This window comes from Colletes latitarsis, chromosome 2, assembly GCF_051014445.1.
Source record: "Colletes latitarsis isolate SP2378_abdomen chromosome 2, iyColLati1, whole genome shotgun sequence".
In the NCBI taxonomy this organism is placed as follows: domain Eukaryota; kingdom Metazoa; phylum Arthropoda; class Insecta; order Hymenoptera; family Colletidae; genus Colletes; species Colletes latitarsis.
Window position 1 is genome coordinate 20,417,086 of NC_135135.1, and position 24,901 is coordinate 20,441,986.

Sequence of the window (24,901 nt, forward strand, 5' to 3'; positions counted from 1 at the left end):
GATTCTCGATCAGAATCGAACGAGGTTTCAACAGGTTAGCCGCCTTGTTTACAAATTCACCAACGAAAATATAACAGTCACAGCCGCGATAACCTAGATAGGACACGCGCCTGTCTTTTCGACGTATTTAGTTTTACGTAAAGCGGAGAAACGACAGCGTATCTCTGTATGCATCGTCGACATTTACGCTCGTTTACATATAAATGGTGTCACGTGGTGACGAGAACAGAAAGGTTACTTGCATCGAGACGCGATCGTTCTATCGCTTTTCGAGCAAAAATCGTTGTCGCTGAAACTGCTCATGTTATTATCAAAGCGTTCCGCGAACACGTGATTATCCTCGTGCCCGTGGCTAGAACTTATCGGTCAAATTATATAGTGACGCGTACATTTTTCATGGTCGTCGTTACGCGAACCAGCGACGAACTGCTTAGACGAGGAATTTGAACGCTCCAAAATGAAATATAAGACTCAGAACTTAGAAATCCTATGCGAATGAAATTTAAAACCTTATAACGTGTTAAAAATATCTCGATGAGCACTCGAGAAAAATATAAAACACTCAAATTGCAGCAGAACCACTTATTGACCTCCGTTTTTTAATTATTTTATCGTCCAAACAGTTAACATGCTATGCTAACAATCTTTTACCGGGAAACAGGATGTACTTGGACAAATAACTCTTCGATATGTTATCGTAAACTATTCTTGCATATTTATATTATTCGATCGGTCGGTTAAGATTAGTTCTCCCACTTTTCGTTATGAAATTATAATTTATCGTTCCCTCTTGATCGAACAATCGTATCTCATTGTTTCGACTATGTAGGAAATATCAGCCAATAGTCTTTGTATTTAAACTCGGTACATTCTGAAAACGAATGTCTGTGATTTAAAAAAATAAATTCTCAAAGAGTCTTCCGATAACTTAGGAGAAAGGTGTGATTTTTGGGAATTTTTTCCGAAGAAACTATCGAGCAAATATTAGATTCATATCGGTCAATGTATTTGCTATACGTTCAAGTACATTTAGTAATCTTTTGGTCAATTTCGCTTGCGCAGGTGTATGGGTGAAGAAACTTTGGCAGTGGCGCATTCGCTTGGTTTGTATTACTTACGTAACGCGTCACGTCTCGTTGAAGAACGGTCTGTAAAACGGTATGTTGTTAGAAAATGAAACGTAGTTGAATCTTTGTAGATGCTACCATTGCTTTCGTAGTAATTTGAATAACGGACTTGCTTTAGTGTTTAAACAGCTGAAGATCCTATCGATGAACGGGACGCAGAAATTTAGAACGCGCGAGTAGCTTAGCTTTAATAAATTGCCACATTTATCCCTATCAAACTAATTACGTTGGCTCGTTACCAAATTATGAGTAAAACACGTCGAACGATCCAAAGTTACCGAATCTTGAACGATTGTTGCTCGATGCATTACTTACGACACGTGTATAGAACTTTCGTCACGAATACTACGTTTTTAAGGCCAGTTTTATGGTCCCCGTTTTGTATTTAGCATGGAATCGAAAAGAAAAGAATAGAATAGCAAAGAGTTTTGTCGCACACTGCGATCTCGTACGCCTTCGTTCGGCTTCTCTTTACGAGCGTTACGAGATGTCGTTGTAACGCGAAAATGGCAATCTGAATGCGAAATTAGATGCACGACGCTTTAATACGCGACACGGTGGCGTTAGACTATGAAAGATGCATAAAAAACAGGGATGAGCTCGAGAGTACGAAGACCTCCTTCGATTTTCTCCAAGAAAAATCGTTGAAACGCAAAGCTCTCGGAGCATCGAGGGGCAAAATCTTGAGCGTTTGCGATTCAAGGGCCTCTTAAGCATAAACGATGTCAGGAATCGCGGTCAAAATATTTCCGCGATATCCGTCAAACTTTAGACTAATATTATCTATAAATTACGCTATGCTCCGTAATTTCTAACGTGTAACATCTAACGTAAATATACGGTGTATTTATTATTGTTGGGTACTTTGCGTTTCGATCGTGAACATGTGTCGTCGGATCTTCCGATCGCAAACTGCTTGTTATTATACTAAATTAGTTGAGAGGACTTGTAATTGTTTCGAACAACGTGCATTTGTTTAATAATGTTCCCTTTTAGCGCGAGTGAGTAACTAGTTTTTATCGAATAATTCGTAAAGAGATTTGTCCGATATCAGAGAAATTTAACACTTGTCGCAAGGTTTCCCTGCGAGACGCATATTCCCGGTGGCGAGGTCGTCTTTAAACAGCGCTCGTCTTTAATACAGCCCCGCACGAACGAACCCTCACTGGGATCTACGTTGCGAGGATATAGTAAAAATTCCACATCTGCGGGGTACTCCGTAGAGGGAAAGATGGAGAGACGGAGGTTGAAGGGAGAGAATACTAATAGTGACGCGTGGGTGGAAACTCTAGATATCGTTTGTAGTCGGAGAGGAACGTCCAACTATGGCGTTAAAATTGCCCCTATTTCAGAGTAACGTCGTATACAGGGTGTTCGGCCACCCTTGGGAAAAATTTTAATAGAGGATTCTAGAGGCCAAAATAAGACGAAAATGAAGAATACCAATTTGTCGATGGAGGCTTCGTTAAAAAGTTGTTAACAATTAAATTCAAGAATTTCAAATCGTTCTGGAAAAATTATATTTGAATGCGGGGGTCAATTTTAATCATTTTTGGTCAACAGACATACCCTCGAAATCTTACCCACTTTCTAGAAAAAAATTCGAGTAAGTGCTGAAAGTTTTGGGTGGAAAAAAAGACTTTCGAATCGTCTTGGAAAAATTATATTTAGTTGCAGGGGTCAATTGCAAGCATTTTTGGTCAACAGACATACCCTCGAAATCCTACTCAGTTTCGAGAAAAAAATTCCTTACCGAAAATATCATTTCTGGCCAGAAATGACTACTCGAATTTTCATACGAATCTTTAAAAGGTCATAACTTCTGAACGGATTGGACGATTTTAATGTTTAAAAAAGCAAACTACGCGTATTTTGATGGAGAATATGTACAAATTGTAAAAATATTCAAAAAGTTGGTCCTTGTCCTCGCAAAATGAGAAAAACCCCATAAAAATGGTCCAATTTTCAAACAGCCATAACTCCTACAATTGTGAATATATTTCAATGAAACTTTTTTCTGAATTAGAGCTCATAGGTACCTACAAAAAAGTATTACACAACTTTTCTATAGGGCGTCAAATAAAATTACTAAAACTCAAAAACGAATTTTTAAGAAAAATCGATAGGGTGCTTAAATTTTTCGTCGAAAAAAAAAAATTTCAAATCGTTCTAAAAAAATTATTTTCGGTTGCAGGGGTCAATTACAATTATTTTTGGTCATTAGACATACCCTCGAAATCTTACCCACTTTCGAGAAAAAAATTCAGTATTGGCGGAACTTCAAACGTTAATAACTTTTTAACGAAGCCTCCATCAACAAATTGGTATCCTTGATTTTCGTCTTATTTTGGCCTCTAGAACCCCTCCATTAAATTTTTTCCCAGGGGTGGCCGAACACCCTGTATACGACGTATCAAAAATTACCAAATTCGATTGGTAGAAAATATTTCGAAAACGAAGTCCAACGATATCGTGTCACTGGAAACGTCCAGCAGCGATTCGTCGAGGAAAATGTTGTCTTTTTTGTTACATGTTCCTGGGCGATGAAAAAGATCACAAAAAAAGTAAACGCCTTATTAGACGACAAGTTTTTCTATTTCTGTTTAACACACGCTCCAACACGCTCGACCGTGATGCTGCAACGATTTTATGTAGCGCCCGTAGTTTTCTACGAACGTTTTACCTCTCGAGTTGTTTACCGTTTCCGTTAATGAGCCAACAACCCAGTTTCCTCGAAGATTTTCGCGCAACTACAGGAACACACGCTCAAATTTATACTGTTCGACTATTTTTGCGCGACATTTTCTGCACACGTAAAAAGTTACGCTTGACTACGCTACGATTCCCTCCACAGTTGTCTTCGAACAGTTTTTTATCCAAAGAATGACGTAAAATATAAATAAACAAACATGTACGTAATCGAAGCTTATTATTTAAAATGTACGGACACGGAATATTCCGAATTTGGATAACCCCTTAACGCGATATTCATGCAGCGTTACCGTGAATTACGTTTAAGCCCGATAACCTTATCCCGTCGCGTTCATTCTGAATGGAAGGACAGAAAAGAACGCTCGCAATCGGTGCCCGGCTTTGCGGCGTTGGTTCTCCGGAACCACGGATCCTTTCGGGAGGAATTACGACCGATCGACCTGGACTTTTGGCCAGTGATCTTAATAATTGCATTCCTGGATCACCAAATGTCGACGTACTTGGGCAAATTTTGTTATCAACGCATCCGAAAGACACCAGCGTACTAACCCCGTTCGATCGCAGGACATTGGAGACTCGCCTACTATCGTCTCGAGAGATAGAAATTTCCTGGAATTCCTACACCGCGATCTACACAATATATCTTTGTTTGCGAGACACAATTTAAAGCTAGAGACGAACAGTACGGTTCATATTGTACGCACGAGCGTTGTGTTTCAATATTTAGACACCGTAGAATGAAACATTTAACTTTTCGCATACCTTCAGCCGTAGCGGAAACCCAGTACGTACCGAGGTTCGTTTATATTTTAAAAATTTGTCGGCGGTTAGGATGCTTTTTAAAATGTAAAAAAGTGTTTGTAGTTGGAACTATCTCGTAAAAAAAGATGTATTCCGTATACCCCACCGTGACAGTAACTAGGTCTCCCATAACTCGCGAAGACGCGTTTCTCCAAGTTTCTCTCCAACAAGATTCGCTCGTTCTTCTTGCTTTAGTTTCTTAGTCAGAGTTTTTCCTCTCTGTTTGAAGGAGCGCGTGCTTGGAGTGTTCCTTTCACGGTCATCTTCGACTCGAAAGTTTCACGGCGACGCGATGCGAAAAGTTTGAATGGTTTTCTTTAGCGAGTCTAGCCGGGAGACGTTTTATCCGCTACATGCAAATTCGTAGCGTTTCCCGCACACGAGAGTATTCACCGCGTTTGTCGGCCGCTTTGACCCCCCCCGGCCCGAGATTTCGTCAGAGGTAATCGAGTCCCGTTCTATCGCGTTAAACGATTTCGAGTCTTCCGAGCTCCACCTCGAACGAGAATATTTCCTGTTATTTTCCAAACTAATTCGTTTTAACGCGTAAGAACGTTGCGAGAAAAGGAGTGTAACGTCTCGAAAGTATCGTGGAACGTTTCCGCGATGGCCACTTGACGATGAAGCTTACTTTCAAATTACTTTTACGCTTTTCTGAAATTTCCATATACGAAAGAAATCTATGTACCATCAGCCTCTAAGAAAAAAAACGTTTCCACGTAGCCAGCATAATTATCGTAAAGAGAAGGCGTGATCTTCGTAAGAAACGACAGCAATTAGACGACACCGCGTGTCCTCGATATTTGAGAAACGCGTTCTCTCTTCCATAATTATGTTTGTCTTGAGATGCGTATGACGTTAGCACCGATGCTTACGGAATTAAATGCGCGTGGCACAGAGGCAATATCACCAGCTACGACCTCTTTTTAACATGTCTCGTTTGAACGCGTCCAACCGTCGCGAGATCGCTCGTCGCCTCGATCAATGATCGAGCGATCCAGCCAACGCGACGCTCCATGCAAAACGCGGATATATCCGGCCGCGGCACGACGCCAATTAGGTAGTCGTACAACGTGTTAATCGCGACCAATAAGGCGTAATGATACGCGACGAATGGATTTGCAACGAGCTTTCCTTTGTCCGCGGACCGTCGACGCAGACGTTGCGACTTTGTCGTTCCGGAGAAGATCGTTCGTGCGGCACCAACATCTCCGTTCTTTTGTAATTCATACTTCGGACCGTTGCCGTTGAACCGAAAAATTCTGGAACGTTTGCCTCGTCGGACATACTAACTGAAACGAACAGTCTGAAATAGTCCGTTTTGGCAGGGCGCGGAGGGGCCACGGCAGAGTGTATAATCTTCCGTTGTCGGCCGTCTTTCTCCGAGCGCACAAAAGGCTCGTTCGCGCGAGAAACGAAAAGACGCTTAATTCAAAGGCACCCGATGAAATATCGAGCTTGTATCCCGTCGGCTCGATTTGACCCTTTGAAATAACCATCCGGAGCGGGCTGATAGCTTCGATCGGGAAGCGAACGAGTTCCCGGCCAGCCGATCGGTCCAGTAAAACGGAAAAAGAGCCAGGAAACGAGGACAAGGAACCAGAGGGCGAAACAGAGAAGGGAACGTACGCGCGAGCGGGACGAAAGAAGAGAAGCTGCAATCGGAACACGAAAGCGACGCGCATACCTGGCGTGCATCGACTACCTGCCCTGGGTTAACTCCGTCGCGTACCGTCCCCACCAACCGTAACTCTGTTGATTTCCTCGCCCTCGGTCGTTGCCTCTCGCCCAGGGTAAAATCGAAGAATTCGCTGAGTAAGCCAGCGACTCTTCGCGCCATTCAGCAACGACGTTTTCCATGCTACGATGCGTTTCTTAACCTTCGTAAAAACGTCCCCTTCGCGAAAATCACGCGCAAAAAAAAACAAATATGTTCCTTTTTCCGAAGCCAGTGCGCATTGCCAGGCGGCGTAGCCATATTGCGCGATCGCACCGCGGTTATTTATAGTCGGAATCAAAGCCATGAATTGGCGCAACGTTGATTTTCTCGAATTAAATAATCATAGATTCTATCGACGGAGCACAAGGTTCGGATTGTTGGCCGGCCGAGGATTTCTAACCAAGATTGCACGCGCCTCGCCTAATTTTAGAGCTTATAGTCGTCGAGAATTTTCCACGTACAGGGTCGAACGAAGAGTCTCGGAGTCGCGCGCGAAATTGTTGCCGAATCGTGTTTTATCCGTTGTTTTAAATCGTCGAATCGTATTGGATCTCGTCTAATGCATCGTTAATCATTATCGGGATATCGTCGACGTCCGACTGCGCCGCAGATTTAGAGACAACGATCCACACGATCCATCCGACCAATTCGACCGTGCGACGTCATTGCACGATAATTCGTATTAACGAACACGTTAATACGAACTTTATCAAACACAGCAATGCGGTCGACAGACTGATATTATGCCTTACTCGCGAACCGCAGCAGGCGATTAGGTTTGCAAATTACACTCGGCTCGCGGTGGCAATCCATCGCAGCCGTCGATTACCGAAAACGTAATTAAATTTTACAACGAGATTGATTTAGAACACTGCCTGCCGAGCACCACTTTCCAATTTCTTTTTACGACATCATCGTTTTGTCAGTTTTTCCTGCAATATAGAATGCATAATATAAAGGTGAAAATACGATGTAAGAAATATAATAAACCCTACGTTATTGCCGCGAACATTCAAACAGTGTCCCTACATATTCTTGTACAGGATATCGAAAACCAATGTCTGTAGTTAAACGTTTTAGAAGGTTCTAAATAAACCAACTAAATTTCGTTTCTCGTACCGATCGCGGAACCTTACGCAACCCTACATACGTTATACAGCACCATCTCTCGTTTCGATAAATCGAGAACCGTGGGGGCGTGCTGGCGAGCCGGATGTCCGAGGTATAGTCGCGAGTCAGCGAACGAGATAGAAAGTAAAGAGAACGGCGGTTGCTCCGTACACGAAGAAAATACGTTCCATCGATGTCTGGATGGAAGGCAAAGAAAACCGATCGCGACAGGAGAGAAAAGTTTTTGGCAATCCGGTCTATTTAAAAGCATTACGACGCCGACGGTTGGACCTAACGTCGTCGGCGGTGTACGGTTAAGTAACCGGTGATGTAACGATGCGATTCAACCTCTTTCCCTATCCTCTTTGTTCCCGGGTCGAAGAGAAAGACCGCGACTAGTCGGGTTAGGAGGAGAGGCAGCGGTGTAGCGCAGTCAATTGGACGAAACTACCGAGGGAGCTGTTCCTAACGCATCGGGGATGATGTAACGGAGGAGCAGCAGAGCACAGCTGCACCGACAACGCGACTACCTGCCTTGGACGGATCGAACCGTTCCAAGATATCCTCGCTACTCCTCTATCTCTCTCTCTCTAGCCAGTTTTCTCTATTGTGTTTAAGCCCGTCGTAAGAACCGATACAATCGAAACCCATCGTTTAGCTCGTTTCGAACGAAAGTAATTAGGAAACAGGGAACTTGGCGCCATCTTGATCGGATCGTATATTTCGTCCATTGTACGTTCGCTACGGCGTCTGTGGGTTAACGAAGAGCGAATGAAAGAGAGAGTAAAAGGCTGGCGCAGGCGTGGGTGGATCGAGTAACGAGGACATTGCCAGATCCGTTGGACGAACGTAGTAGGTAGAAAAACTAACCGAATCACCGCAGCATCGGATTGGTTTCAATTACCGAGGGCTACTCCGTGATCGCGGATCATCCGAAACCGTCGACGAGCCGCTCTTGGAATCGGTCGTGCCAGTTTTTCGCAGTCGGCAAAGTTAGGGTGAGAGGCAGTCGCGTCGCGGCGTTCGGAATCGGTTCGCTCGGAAACTGTAATCCACGCGGAAGCGTTGCAAAAGCCGACCGGTTTCAATTACGCTCTCTAGCGCCCACGTTTTACCGAGTCGCGCGCGTACGTAACCGGTTTACGATTAGGCGTGCCAGCGCGAGTTGTAAATGTAGTCGTTAAGCCGATCCCTCTCGCTCGCGAAACGTTTTCAGAGTATGTACGTTTCGAACGTACGAACCAAGCGACGCGACTCGTCTGTCTATACTTCCAACGATCGATCTTTCGTTATGCTTTCGCGGTTGATCGATCAACGGACTATTCGCACCGTTTTATGCTTCTATTTTTTATCCGCGTAATCATGCATGCTCGCACGTTACGAAGCACGCGCGTCAAAGGGTCTCGCTCCCAGCGAGGCAAGCGAACAGAAGCATTATTCGCGAGCCTCCACGCGATTCGTCTTTAACCGCTCGAACGAGCATTATCTTTGCTCGTCGATTCGAGCTGTACGAATTGCATAGATAGAGAATGCATCCTTTACTCTTATACGCAAAGACCATTGATAATCGTCGAACCTTTGCTGGAACGTCACCGTAATAAGATTTTATAATTTACCGATGGACCGTCGTTCGAAATAGATAAATAAAGCAGACATCGGTTAGCCGGTGAAGCAGAGAGATATTATTGCCGCACGATCGCGAAAGGAATATTAAGGTGGACCGGTGGTCGCAGATTAGCCTCGTAAATCTTGGCGGTTTCGGCTCGAGCGTGCATTCGTGGAATAGAAAAATGTACTTTAAGGGTGGGACATTTATTTATTGCCAACCAGTGATACCGGCCAAGCCAAGCTAGTTATCCTAATACCGTCGTAAATCCTATCGCGGTAACGCTCGATGCGCCGGTGCTGCGTCTCCGGGTTCCGCGGAACTTTTTGGCTCGCGTAAATAACGCGTGAAATATTCTCTACCGAAGCCGGCGGGTACACGGAGTAGAAATTACCCGGCCGAAACCGAGTCGAGTCGAGCCTCTGGCTGGCCGCTTTGACGCGCGACCAACGAACAACGAAGCATGCGCGGACAGCGAAATGAGAAGGACGTAACGAGCTTTGTCGCCGCGGATGTCGAAGCCGCGAGTCGTCTCCGGCAACTTCCGCGGTAGAATACTCGGGACAATAGTTGAGCGGCGTGAAATGCAAATAGCGTGTAGCTGGTTACGGAGCGGTTGTCGACCGTGTCGGTCTCATAATTCGACGAAACTTGGACTCGACGCCACGCCGCGGCCTTTGACCGAGAATCTTGTCGCGATTCGAGGGCGACGCTCCTCGAGTCTTCGAGAAAGCAACAAGCTTCCTCCCAGCCCCGCTATCTAATTCCGTCTAGTCGACAACTTGTGACTGCACGCGTGGAACGTTCGAATTCTTGACCGATGATCGCGAATTATAATTACAGCGAACACTGTTACGCGCAACGATCGGTAGAAATAAGAGAGTAAAATTTGCTCGCTCGTGGCCTAGTTTCCGAGAAAATAAACTTTTCAAGTTTATGGGATACCCGTCGAGTATTGGGAGAGTTGGACTCGAGCGCAAGTAGAAACTCCTATTCGTTGTCCGACAAATTTTAGCTTTCTTTAATAAGGTGACGCACGATGAAAATAATTCCAATCGTTCGGATTTACCCGAGTTGTTGCACGATATGTAAAATTATACGTGCTCAGCGGCTCGAAAGTTGCCGATTCGAAAAAGAAGAGTCCGTGCGCATCGCGTCGTTTCTTTGCAACGTATCGGAGCGTTCTAATCTTGGATTCTTTTGGCGGTCTCTCGACCGTCGAATAGAATCGTCTCTCGACGAAACAAAGTCGAGAAGGTCTTTTTCCGTTTCGCTGCGCTTTCTGGGCCGTGTCAGTGGGTCACTTTTCCGCGTTACTTTTACGCTCGCCCCCGCAGCGAAACGGCACGTGACCCGTTTCTCCGCGCAGTACCGCGTCATCGCTCGCAATATTCTTGGCAAACGTCCAGCTCGATTAACGCGTAAGTCACCGATTGATACCCAGGCGTCGTCGTAGCCTGTTTCCCCGGAGAACCATCCAGGTCTCTCGAGAGACGTGATTTACGACGAATGTCGTGCGCCGATCGGATTAAACGTTCGGTATATCGAGACCTTGTCGATACAGTGCTTGTACACGGAGGGACAGAGACCGTTTCTACACCGAACACACGATCTTTGGTACTGGTATGATCAGATCGTGGGTATATTAAGTAAATTATAAGAGCTTGATATTTTCCATCTCCCTAAACTAGGTAAACACGTGGAGGAAAATTTATAAATAGAATTACGCGTGTAATTCGGTGGTTAAGATTCGCAGAGAATCGAGACGAGAGTCCCGCGATACGCTCGAGGTAACGCTTATTATTCTGGAAAAAGAATCAAGGACAATTACGCGTTATCTATTAGTGTTTGTTTGTAGCAACAAATACCATGTGCTTCCTAGATAGTTCGATTGCAATATCCTCGATCTTGTAGACTAAAATAAATAAGCCTTGGAAACTTGAAAATAGTAAAACTTATCTTCTCGTTATCGACGATAGTGGTTCGAGCGCAATCTTTTAAATACATACTACAATCTGTACGTAGCTGATACTTGTATCGGGTATCGTTTCCTATAAAAATTTGTGCGTATAAATCGCGACGATATTCACTATTAGAAACGCGTAAAACGTAAGTTTCGGCTCGTGTCGACGCGTATGTATAGAGAAATTTTAGAAACTTTATCGAATCCAGCCGCGACCATTTATCATATTGACGTAATGCTGGTTCCCCCGGTTCTATCGGTCGCCAAAATCTTGTAATACCAAACGATGGTGATTTATAAGTTGTATCGTTCGAGGTTTTATCGCGACTCGTTTCGACGAACCAAAACTAATCGGAACGCTAACGGCAGATATCATCGATCCGAACGTAATAACGCACCGATCGATCAGATCGATACACGAGTCAGACAATTGCCAGCAGCGTCGATGTAATCCTACGAGGATGGACCGAAGTCATGGAACGTGATTCACGCGGCGTGACGTGATCGGATTAAACCTAACGGTTGGTCCACAGCCTCTGCCAATACCATTGGTTCGTACACCGCAGAAGTTATATCGTGGCAGCACTCGACGCGTTATCGGCGAGACCGTAGACGTCGCCAATATCTTGACTGTACGTTGCATACCATAGTCGCGAGCGCGCGGGGGATTGCAGCGTGTTATCGATAATCAGACCCAAGTTCTCCCTTGTTGCGGTGGACCTACGAACTCGCAGACATCCTCGATTTCACGATTCGCTTAATGCGCATCGCCATGCGGTCGGCCGATCATGACGCCAGCAAATTCACTTAAAGGAACCGTTGAGCAACTTCCTGGGGAGACAGACTGAACGTAGGGTACTGCCCGGTACTCAATTTACGAAACGTACTTATATTTCATAGATTTCTTTTAACATAGAAGCTTAACGTAAGGTTACAAACGCATTGACCGATTGTTGTTTCTTTTCGAGTCTTTCGATGCATTCGAGCAACCAATTCGCGGCAACGCGGTGGCAACGCCATACAAATCGACGAGTCGTTTGGAAATTTTGATCGATCGTATTACCCCTCGTCGAAACGTGGCAAAGTTAAAACCATCGAAGCAAATGTATCTAACGATGTACGCGGCCCGAATCGATTAATCTGGGCGTCACGTGTCACCAACCATCCCCATAACGATCACGCGCGAACGAGACGAAGACTGTTGTATGCGATTTGCGTATCCGACTGTACCTTGCCGATCGAGCACGATAACGTTTCGTCGCGGCAATTATTTTACCGCTGCAACGTGTCACAGATTACCATAACGATTCGTTACACGCTGTATTCGTTTCAACGTAATTACGTTGTCTTCCTCCTTGGTCATTTTCCCTCTCGTAATTAGCGGTCCGTACTCTTGATTAATCGACGTCCTCGCACCGTATCGTCTCATCCAACACCGCGAGTCGCGCCATTAACGCTCATCGCGAGATTCGACGGGGTTGCCCGGACACCAGACACCGATCCGAGCCTCCGGTCTTTGAGTTTTAATAAAAGACCCGCGAAGATCGATCGCGAACCGTCAATGGCGTCCCGTGAAACTCTCCATTGCAGCGTTGACGAGCCGATCGCGACCGATACGACAGCCGTTAACGTGCAATTAAAACGACAGCAGAACCAATGGGTAAAATTCGAGACGTCGATGGCGTTCGATTATGCACTTGGCGCGGATAGGCGGTTCGCGAACCCACGCGCATACTTGACGTCGAGGCTGCATGCGAGACACGCAGCCTAATTACGATTTATTAAAGCGTTTAATTATCGACGCGCGCGACGTTTGTTCGAGGATGACGGTCGTTTATTCGATAACAATGGATGCGCATTAAATTTTCGTCGATCGTACTTCTGTACCGACATCTTTCAGATTGATAATGAGTCGTCGCGTCGTGAGAACGAAGCGTTGTTTGTAACACGTTCGGACGATAACGCACGCTCTTATCGACCGTTTATTTTTATATTAATTTACGAGACGAAAGAAATTTTTGCGCGTCGACTCACATTTCGCGACGAACAACGTAAGAAATAACGTGATAATTAGCGAAGAAGCAACGAGTTTCTATCGCCGTTTCTATCGCTCGACTTGTTCTTTCCACGTTTACCGCTTCATCGAAATCACTACGATATCGTTCTCGTCCCAGTCGACCAACTTCCGACGGTCATTTTTCCGCGGATCGATGGTCGATCTCCCGCGTAATCGAGATCTCTTTCCAGCCACGCGCTGGAAATCTCTCATTTCCTTTTATCCTTCTCTCGACGCTTTTCCTGTTGACACTTTTCCTCTTTTCCTCCGAGCGAACCCTTGTTCCCTCGACCTCGTCGATATATTCCCTCGCTGGCATCGATCAGCCGGCACTTTATCACGGTGAAACGTGTGCGCCGCGCTTTATCGTCGAGCCGCATTATGGTGATACGTCGCCGCGCGGTTTTGCCGGCATCAATTGCCATTCAAATCCCCGTCGATGGTGCACCGGGCAGGCTGACTGTCGTCGATGACGTTGAACATTTTCAAGAAAAAGAGAAACTGTTGCTTGCACCGTGTTCGTTGATCGGTTTTTCGATCGAAGACGCTCCTCAACATTCTCCCTGTATTAACAAAAAATATTAATCCTTGCTCGACCCATACGATACGATTTTGCGGATACACTCGAGATGATCGAGACGGAGTCCGTCAACCCTGGGAAAAATAAGACGAAAATCAAGAATACGAGTTTGTTGATGGAGCCGTCGTTAAAAAGTTATTAACGTTTAAAGTTCCGCCAGTGTTGAATTTTTTTCTCGAAAATGCACAGGATTTCGGGGGTATGTCTATTCAACAAAAATTATTGTAACTGACCCCCGCAACCGAAAATAATTTTTCCAAAACGATTTGAAATTTTTTCCCCCCGTCGAAAAATTTCACATTTTCGAATTTTTTTCTAGAAAGTGGGTCGGATTTTGAGGGTATATCTATTCACCAAAAGTGATTGTAATTGACCCCTACAACCGAAAATAATTTTTCCAAAACGATTTGAAATTTTTTTCCCCCGTCGAAAAATTTCACACTTCGAATTTTTTTCTAGAAAGTGGGTGGGATTTCGGGGGTATGTCTATTCAACAAAAATTATTGTAATTGACCCCCACAACTAAAAATAATTTTTCCAGAACGATTTGAAATTTTTTTTTCGTCGATAAATTTAGCCACCTAATTAGATTTTCGATAAGGAATTTTTTTCTCGAAAATGCGTAGGATTTTGGGGGTATGTGTATTCACCAAATATGTTTGTAATTGACCCCTACAACCGAAAATAATTTTTCCAAAACGATTTGTAATTTTTTTTCCCCGTCGAAAAATTTCACATTCTCGAATTTTTTTCTAGAAAGTGGGTCGGATTTTGAGGGTATATCTATTCACCAAAAGTGATTGTAATTGACCCCTACAACCGAAAATAATTTTTCCAAAACGATTTGAAATTTTTTTCCCCCGTCGAAAAATTTCACACTTCGAATTTTTTTCTAGAAAGTGGGTGGGATTTCGGGGGTATGTCTATTCAACAAAAATTATTGTAATTGACCCCCACAACTAAAAATAATTTTTCCAGAACGATTTGAAATTTTTTTTTCGTCGATAAATTTAGCCACCTAATTAGATTTTCGATAAGGAATTTTTTTCTCGAAAATGCGTAGGATTTTGGGGGTATGTGTATTCACCAAATATGTTTGTAATTGACCCCTACAACCGAAAATAATTTTTCCAAAACGATTTGAAATTTTTTTTCCCCGTCGAAAAATTTCACATTCTCGAATTTTTTTCTAGAAAATGGGTGGGATTTTGGGGGTATGTCTATTTACCAAAAATAATCATAATTGACCCCTATAACCGAAAATAATTTTTCCATAACAATTTGAAATTTTTTTTTTCGTCGATAAATTTAGCCACCTAATTAGATTTTCGGTAAGGAATTTTTTTCTCGAAAATGCGTAGGATTTTGGAAGTATGTGTATTCACCAAATATGTTTGTAATTGACCCCTACAACCGAAAATAATTTTTCCAAAACGATTTGTAATTTTTTTTCCCCGTCGAAAAATTTCACATTCTCGAATTTTTTTCTAGAAAGTGGGTCGGATTTTGGGGGTATGTCTATTCACCAAAAGTGATTGTAATTGACCCCTACAACCGAAAATAATTTTTCCAAAACGATTTGAAATTTTTTTTTTCGTCGAAAAATTTAGCCATCTAATTAGATTTTCGGTAAGGAATTTTTTTCTCGAAAATGCGTAGGATTTTGGGGGTATGTCTATTCACCAAAAATTATTGTAACTGATCCCTGCAACCGAAAATAATTTTTCCAAAACGATTTGAAATATTTTTCCCCCGTCGAAAAATTTCACATTCTCGAATTTTTTTCTAGAAAGTGGTTGGGATTTCGGGGGTATGTCTATTCAACAAAAATTATTGTAATTGACCCCTACAACCAAAAATAATTTTTCCAGAACGATTTGAAATTTTTTTTTTCGTCGATAAATTTAGCCACCTAATTAGATTTTCGATAAGGTATATTTTTCTCGAAAATGCGTAGGATTTTGGGGGTATGTGTAATGACCAAATATGATTGCAATTGATCCCCACAAGCGAGAGTAATTTTTCCAGAACGATTTGAAATTTTTTAATTCAATTGTTAATAAGTTTTTAACGAAGCCTCAGTCAAGAAATTGATATTCTTGATTTTCGTCTTACTTCGGCCTCTAGAGTCTCCCATTAACACCCTGTATAGGATAGAGCAGCGCAGCGGCGGATTTGAAATACTTGGCACGGTTGCTATCGTGAACGTATGCGCGCGTAGGTAGCGCTGTATCTAGCGACGTAAACTATGGTGTTTCGCTATGGATTGAAAAAAAAAAACAGCGCGTTCCAGTCTGTTGGACGGTTTTGCAGCAGCGGATACCTGAAACAAAAACGGCAACGTATAACACGAGAAACGTAACCGATTGTTTCAAGGACGAGGAGAAACGCGAAATTCCTTTGGCCGTTAACGTATACGCAAAGAGAAGGGGACAATGGAAAATGCATCTTTTATTCGCGCTGGCGTGTGTCAAGGCTAGCCGACTGCGCGCCTCTGTGCGTTCCCGACAAAGCGAGAAAGCACAGTTGCAACCTATTTCGCGCATAAAGGTCGCAAGACACCGTGAATGCAAATTAGCCTCAAGATCCAACCGAGTTGCTGTTATCGTCGTAGGCATAACCAAAATTTTCCAAGGGGTTGGAGCTTTTTATCCAACGAAACTAGCCAGAGTTGATCGAACGGGTACCTCGAAATTTCACGATTAAAAGGTCGCTACGCCAACGGTGGATTACCCTCTCTTACCCGTTTCTTTTCGCTAATTATTTTATCGATTATTCGCGCCCAGCTTGGACTAGAAAGAAGCTAAGACTAATACGCGTTTGGAGGTAACGTTTGCTCGGCTCGAGAATAATTATCTTAATCGAAATTCGGTCGGTCGGGTGACCCTCCGTGCGGCGGTTAAAAGTTTTATTTCGTATAAATGCATTTCGAACGGGTACATTGTCCGGCCACGGTCCGGTACCGCGTTCGATTCTAATTACCGTCCGTCGAATGAATTTCCACGATCCGTGCCCTAATAGGATTTTATTGAATCGAAACGTTCGCGTCCGTTTCAATTTTTCTTCCTCGCCCCTTCGCCGTTGCTTTTTTTTTTATTCCGTTGCATCTCTTTTTTTCTGTTCCATTTTTTGCGCGTTTCACCACGCCGGAAACTCGCAAATATTTACACGGCTCGTTGAACCGATACGCACGAAACAGGGTGACCCGAGTTTAATAATGCCGCGTGAAACGCAACGTCCTAAAGGATCGATATTCGTACGCACCTACTTGTCCGATCGTCCGCCTAAGCAACTTCGAATTATATTTAATACAACTTTTAAGCGTGTAGCGGACTGTGCGTATCTCCTGATAGAAAATTAACGAAATCCATTGGTGGTATCGTGTATTCAACCAGCACAAAGAGGGCAATGCGCTCGAGTCTATGCACGGAATATACAATTTTGCGGATCTTCTATGCGACTAGCAATAGCTTTCTTCTGTACTGGTTCGACTAGGTAGTATTTATGTACGCCAAATAGAATTCCCAGCCAAAGCTGATTCGTGTTTCGTTAGCTCTTGATCGTTGGTGCAAATCACACAGGTAATTATAGGTCGAGTACGCGGATCTATCGAAAATTAAAAATTCCCATTGCATCGTCGTCGTTGATCGCAAACAGAACGATCACAGTTCGACGATGATTGTGTCGAGCTTCGACGCGGATATAAATTTTAGCGTAGAGCAATACCGAGATCCGTAAAATTCGCTTTATAGTTGCTGAATCACACTTGTCCAAAGAAACACTATTCTACGTTGGAGTATAAACTCGTTATGTGGAGTCGTAGAGTTACGTGGAAGCAATCGTTACGCTATTCAGGCCTTTTGCATACTTTTTAGCGTACGTCTAGTTCAAAAACAATTTGCCCTAGGGAATTTTCTAACGATAAACCTAAGTTGTGCACGATTCGAGGATTTCTTAGGAGAACGTTTGCAATAATCCATCCACGGCATGCATATCTAACTCTCAAAGGCGAACGTGTTGGAATACATTGCCGTACAGTTCGTCGATGTCTCGAATGCCGTTGTTGCTTCATATTTTTTGCCTCACGATCTATATTTAGTCGTGCAGCGTTACAAACTTGACGCGTCGTTCGTCATCGTATCGTTCGGCAGTTATGAAAGTGTATCTCAGCGTTCTGGAATCTGCAAACAACGAACGCGACGGTTGAAAACTATGATTTCATCGACGCTCCGGAAGACTCTTAATTAATTCTTAACGTTCGACGTTGAGACGTTATAAAACGATTGCTAATTAAATTTTACAACGTTGACGTTGGAACACTTTGCAACGATGTTCCATTAAATTTTAGAGGCCTTGGCCGTAGAAACGTCGTGAAACAATTTTTAATTAAATTTTACACGCCAACGCGTTCGAAGATTTTATAGCAATGAACTTTGTAATTAAATGATTTTTCGTTCATTTTGTAGGATTTAATCCCAGAAAACATTACAAAAACTTCGAAAACGCTTGTTCGTTGAAATAAAATCCTTTAATCGTTTTGAGCGTAATACCCGGAATATTCGGCTAATTTATACCAAGTTGTTGATTTTTATTCGATCATTTTACCGAACATTGTCTGGATGCATAATCTGTAATTAGTCTCTCAAGCGTACTACACCTTTCCATTTTAAAATACTTGTAAAACGTAAGAAAACCGGTTAACATCAACGAACCGTAATGGGCTCGCGACGACAAATTAGACGTATTTCCTGCTCGACGATCTCGTTGCTTCCGCGACAGAGTAACATCTCGTGTTTCCGTATTTTTAGCGCTATTAATTTAATTACTTACTTAACTACGCTTTGTGCAGTTTAATTAATTAGCCTTCGTTTCCGTGGTTCGCTCGATATGCATTGTCGTTGCGGTTACCGCGACGAAACGTCGACAAATAAAATACCTGGAGACAAAAATTATTCAACGAGAAGGAAGATAAATACTCGAAACAGCCCGGAACGTCCGTTTCAACCCCGAGCGAGCTTAAAGCGTTCGAATTTCAGCGCTGTTGCAGTTTGGTCGAAACCACGGGTCACGCGATTCGCGCGCAGGAAAAGAATCGATTTTCCACCACGCGGTTGTTACACGTGTCCGATCTAATTAATTTCCTGTTCAAGAGGGGAACACACAAGCGTACTAATTACGAACTTGTCGATCCAAAACCTAACTTACGACGCGTTTCGTTTATGCCAGATTCTCTGCACGCTCGGTGCAACCCAATTGATCGACGACGAACAGCAATCTTTACGATCAAATAGCGCAACGCGAAACTGCGACATCCTCCAAAAAACTCGTCAAATGATCTACACCGCGCGGCCATGGATCATTAAAATACGGCGTTTCAAGAATGTCCAGTATCGTTGCCGAGAATACAAGTTTCCGAAAGCTACGTAAATTTCTTCGTAGTCCATCGATCACGAAGAAGAAGCCATTGCATTTTTCATCTAGAAACGATGAATGTATACGTTTGAGGCGAGTCACGATCTGCAACGGTAAAAAGACGCGAAACTCGAACGTCGTGTAACGTCCAGGATGCCGATCGACGCGGCTAAGATCGTAAAGACCGTTTATTATAGTGTTTGCTATACCGCACGACCAATTTTACCGAAGGGTATTCTACTACAGACATCAAGTCGAGTCTCTTGAAGCTTCGTTAAAAAGTTATTAACAAAATTAGATTACAAAATTTCAAATCATTCTGAAAAAATTATTTTCAGTTGCGGGGGACTATTCCAATCATTTTTAGTCAATAGACATACTTCCGAAATCCTACTCACTTTTGAGAAAAAAATTCGAGAAGGTGAGAAATTTTTCGACAAAATTAAAAAATTTCAAATCGTTCTGGAAAAATTATATTTGAATGCGGGGGTCAATTACAATCATTTTTGGTTATTAGACATACCCCCGAAATCCTACTCACTTTCGAGAAAAAAATTCGAGAAGGTGTGAAATTTTTCGACAAAAATAAACAATTTCAAATCGTTCTGGAAAAATTATATTTGAATGCGGGGGTCAATTACAATCATTTTTGGTTATTAGACATACCCCTGAAATCCTACTCACTTTTGAGAAAAAAATTCAAGAAGGAGTGAAATATTTCGTCAAAATTAAAAAATTTCAAATCGTTCTGGAAAAATTATATTTGAATGTGGGGGTTAATTTTAATCATTTTTGGTTATTAGACATACCCCCAAAATCCTACTCACTTTCGAGAAAAAAATTCGAGAAGGTGTGAAATTTTTCGACAAAATTAAAAAATTTCAAATCGTTCTGGAAAAATTATATTTGAATGCGGGGGTCAATTTCAATCATTTTTGGTTATTAGACATACCCCCAAAATCCTACTCACTTTCGAGAAAAAAATTCGAGAAGGTGTGAAATTTTTCGACAAAATTAAAAAATTTCAAATCGTTCTAGAAAAATTATATTTGAATGCGGGGGTCAATTACAATCATTTTTGGTTATTAGACATACCCCCAAAATCCTACTCACTTTCGAGAAAAAAAATTCTTTACCAAAACTATAATCTCTGACCAGAACTGTACTGAAATTTCATACGTATGTTTAATAAATCCTAACTTCTGGACGAATCGAAGGATTTCAATGATACAAAATTCAAACAATGGGTCGAAAAAATACATTGGATGTAAGTTCTACTCGTATACCTCGTCTGTGGCCGAACACCTTGTATACTTGGAAGCTCGGTTTTTACTTTTGTTTTCGCCTTCGAGTTTAAGCTATTCGGCTCGATTAAATTCGTATTAAATTTGCTTGGAAATATAGAAGAAAAATTTGAAAGAGACCCTCGTCGAATATCGTTACGTGGGCGGTCGATATTCCCGGGTGAATTGGCGCGAGTACTCGTCCGTGCAGAGGAGTTCATTGCTAATGCATTACGGTCGCTTAATCCGACGAAAGTGGAAAGCACCGCGAATAAGCAGTAAATCCACGTCGTGGAAGTTCGAAAGCGTGCATCGCGACCATCGAACTTGGAATTACTAGTTGAACGATGAGGAGAGGCAGGATAGAACCGATAGATGTTCTTACGACGGCGGAAGGAACGTTGGAGGCTGGAGAGCATCGAGGAACGGACACTCGGGAAAACGGAGCAACGCGAAATTCGGATAAGTAACTCTCTTTGGCTTTTAACGATGATCGAGGAATTCACGTTTCAACTTATCCAAGTAGAACTTGGAGCCAAAGAAAGAACAGAAAGGACGATGAGAGCGTCTACCGTAGTTTGGATGTACCGTCGTTCGACGAGCCCTGGCATCTATCGTATGTAGCTAACGGTCGGTAAAGTACGTTTTAGTGGAGTCCAGTCAGGTGTACCGGTGCACAGTACGCGTTAATTATGGTTGTAAGCTGAAATTGCGATCATATCGACGCCCCGGCAACGCTGTTAACTCGCCTCGGTTCCATGTGCTCGCACGTCGTACGTGTTAATTCAGTGTTAACATCTGTCGCGCTAGGAACTCGCAGGAATTAGCACCGGTAACGAGCTGCTTGCCGCGATAGGAACGTCGCAGAGCCACTTCTTCAAAACTCGTCGTCTTTTACGAATCCGTCGACGCGCTGTTTCTCGTTAAAATCGAACATCGAGACCATCGGAGCGCATAATTATTGGTTTTCGAACGACGATACGGCCATCTAATTCGATCTCGATACTAATTGCAGATTCGTTGGGCCGTTAAGCAAAAATATTTTTCCGTTAAACTGCAAGAACCGTGTTGCGTAATCTCGCGACGATAATTGGGCTGCCGCTGATCGGATTTATTAATAATTCATCGACGGCGCGTACATTTAAATTGTAGAATGGAATTCGCGTCGATAATCGGAACGAACGCCGGCGAAGGTAATAGCGCATGTTAAACGAGGCTGGAATTAAAGGCGAAAAGGACGCTGTTCGCGGAACGAATGGCGTCGAAATCGTGTCGCGGATTCCAAGTGTCCCATCTCGCGCGTCTATGAAATTTTTAAACGAGCTCTCGATCGTAGCTGGCGCATAGCGTTGTAGCGGACAAAGATACGGTTCGTACGAATCACGGAACCGTTAGGTGACAGAGTACTTTGGATAGTAGACGTTTCAGCGCATTTTCTTGCATTCGCGACCGAACGAACGAACGTATAATTTCCTGGGATTGACTCTCGCTAACGAACGAAAAGATATTCACGCGAACAAGACGGTGGATAATTGGAGGTAGTCGCGGTTTTCCATCCATATTCGCGAGCAATCGAGCGAATAACGTTACGCCAGGAAGAGCAAGCGCGAGAGTAGTTAGGGGCACATCGAGCACTCGACTCAACGACGTCTTTCGAGCACTTACGCGCGAGTAACTGGTTATGAAAACCGTAATCGCGGATAGCACTCGTGGAAAAACTGTCGAGGAGCGTTTAAGGGCGGCAGCGCCTCGAATCGTACAAGATCCTCGCTGCCAACAAATTCGAAACAAATTCCACTTTGCTACTTCGAAGCTTGATCGATCCATCGAAACGAATAGCGGATCAGTTTTCCAATAATGAATTTATAAAAATTACCTTGTACCGAGTACTTGTTGATTCCGAGATTCAAATTATGCACGATAACACGGTTCGAATCGATTCGGTAACCCTGGAATAAATAAAGGTGACGAAGTTAAGCGGTTCACCTTGCGCGTATTTAAAGAACGCGTCGAGACAAAAACGGCTGCCGTATTTTCTTCTATTCCTCGTTGCTCCCGAGACGTGAATAAGGTATTAGTTTTCGAGACTTATTTATGTATTATTCTCTCGCGAACGCGGTTATCTCGAATGGATATTCGTATTATTACTTCCCGGACCTGACAGCCATTCGAAATACCGGATTATTTGCACGGGATGCTGTCGGGATTTTGCTTACCTTCTTCTCTCGCTGGTAATATTTTTTTGACAATTTCTTCCCTTCCTATCCGATGGCAAAGCCAAACCAAGGGAAAAAGTACAGTTTTGGCTGGTTGCAGCGTTTCGTTCTTTCAGCGAGTATTTTTCCCTCGTAAGAACCTCGGTTCTCGCCGCTTTATTTTCGCGCGAGTAGCCGTAATTCGATTATCCGCATTCTTAGACCCGACCCGATGTTTCGGACTAAAATAGAATTCTCGCGGCGACATTTTAGAAATTAATTCGATAAGCGAGAACGAGGACGACGACCGTTGTTGCGGTTTGGCGTATCGATTTTCCTAGTATACGGTAACGAGGATCTCTTCGGTCAAATAACAATGGACAAGTATGACCGAGGGTAGATATTTTCATTACTGGAATAAACCGGGAGCGTTCGTTAGACCGAGAACTCGAGATTATCCCGGATAATTACGGAGATTATGAAATTCCGTATTACATACCGAGGAATTGTAGGTTACGGCACGACCATTGGACCGCGCATGCATCAGCTAGAAGACGAGGATAATCCGGATATTCGAATTTGGTTGGAGCGTCTCGATGAGGTTTGTCACGGAAATGATGGTACTCCCTACGATAGAGAGCCAGTTTCTGTTCGTTGATTCGGTAGACTAAAACACGACTAGGCAAAATTAAACGGAATTCTCGTATCGAAAGTTCCACGTTTCCTCGTACCCTGTGGTCGAAAATTACATTGGTTTTTCCTCCAGATTCCTGGCTCGAAAGTTTCGTTTAAGAGGAACTCGACGGCGCTGCACAGTGGTTCGAACTACCAATATTTAGGAAAAAATACAATAGCATCAATGTGACAGATTCAATTTGCGTAAAAATTGGTATTCCCGTGTTTTTGAGGTTGCTAATTATAAATCTGAAGTCAAAATTGCAAAAAACGAAATGGCTGATCCAAAATGAAGTAATAATTTGTGGTAAATGACGAAAAATTGAGAAATGTTTTTCTCGTTGCAAAGTATATCACATTTTTATAAATGTAACAAATAGTTTACTGATTTGTAAAGAAAAATACGTTATAAATTAAATATGAAAAACGAGGATAGTTATATTTGTGTAATTATTATCTTGTAATTACCTAATCATTGCCTTCTGCAAGTAAAACCATCGCATCGTTGTCGAGTTCAAACATCTTTTTCTTAGGCACTGTTCGTAAACTATTTACGTACGGATCGGAAGAAGCTAGAAGCATGTGCATCGTATCTTCATTGGTGCATATCCGAGAACATTTTCTCGAGTATTTCAACCGATTTTTTCAGTACAGCTCTTTCTGAAAATCTGTTTATTTTTTAATCCTCTGAATTGTATCTGTTAAAATTTTGTCGTCTTCTAAACGTGAATTTCCAAAGGGCCCCGAGATTGGACCTAATGGCTACTGACCAGGTCACGTCCAGGGGCCCAAGCCTGGCGGAAATTCCATCACATTGCAAAATCATCTTTGTCTTGCCTTCCACCCCCATTGGTACTGCTTACTCCGCACGGACCGCTTTTCAGGCGCGCGGAATAGGTGGATGTCATTGGGTTTGTCACTTGATTGGTTCAGCAAAGATTACCAATCAAGTGACTAGACCTGACTAGATGGAATCATATACATTTAAATGTATTATTCTCTACAAAAAAGTATTAACATATTTATGTCAAAAAACTATTACTTTCGGAGACTTTTGAATATTAATATTAAGTCGTTAAATTAAAACTAATGATCTCCCGATATAAATATGTTAGTACTTTTTTGTAGAAAATAACAAATACAATGAAATAATAAGTTAAAAAATATATGACTCCATTTAAGACAATATCAATGACCCAAAATGAAAGCGAGATATTTCAGACATTGATCAACATTACAGAAAAAATGCTCCCAATATCGAAATCGCTGATTTACGCAGCTGAAACCTATTTGGATATAAACTTAAAAATATAGTGCACAATTAGCATTAAGTCTCATTTTGACGCTAGCTGACGCAAAAAAGTTATGTCTAATTAAATTTCAATTCTATTCTTAAAAATGCGGTTTTGTACAACATATGTCCTATTGAAATAAATGAGATTGTCGTTAACTTTATTTATGTAATTTACTTACTTATTGTCAACACAATCAAATTACATAATTGTATTTTTTCTTACATTTTTCAGATACTTGTAACTGCGTTTATTTGTAGGTGCACTTGTAGTCCAAAATAGCCGATTCCCTATTTGCTAACTTCCATGTTATAATATCTTTGCAATCAGGTGGGTATTTACAGAAATCTTTGTTGATTCTAATATTTC

The 24,901-nt window shown here is 42.6% G+C and overlaps 1 protein-coding gene across 3 annotated transcripts in view; it reads left to right on the forward strand.

Moving 5' to 3' along the window:
* Nucleotides 1–24,901, forward strand: part of Sfl (N-deacetylase and N-sulfotransferase sfl) — a 231,922-nt gene that overhangs the window by 137,196 nt on the left and 69,825 nt on the right. Inside the window, exon 2 of one of the 3 annotated variants that reach the window (XM_076780416.1) lies at nt 1,063–1,158. The exons of the other annotated variants lie outside the window; for them this stretch is intronic. The gene's annotated coding sequence lies outside the window, so the exon portion shown is untranslated. The remainder of the gene's footprint in view (nt 1–1,062; nt 1,159–24,901) is intronic. 3 annotated transcript variants of the gene reach the window in all.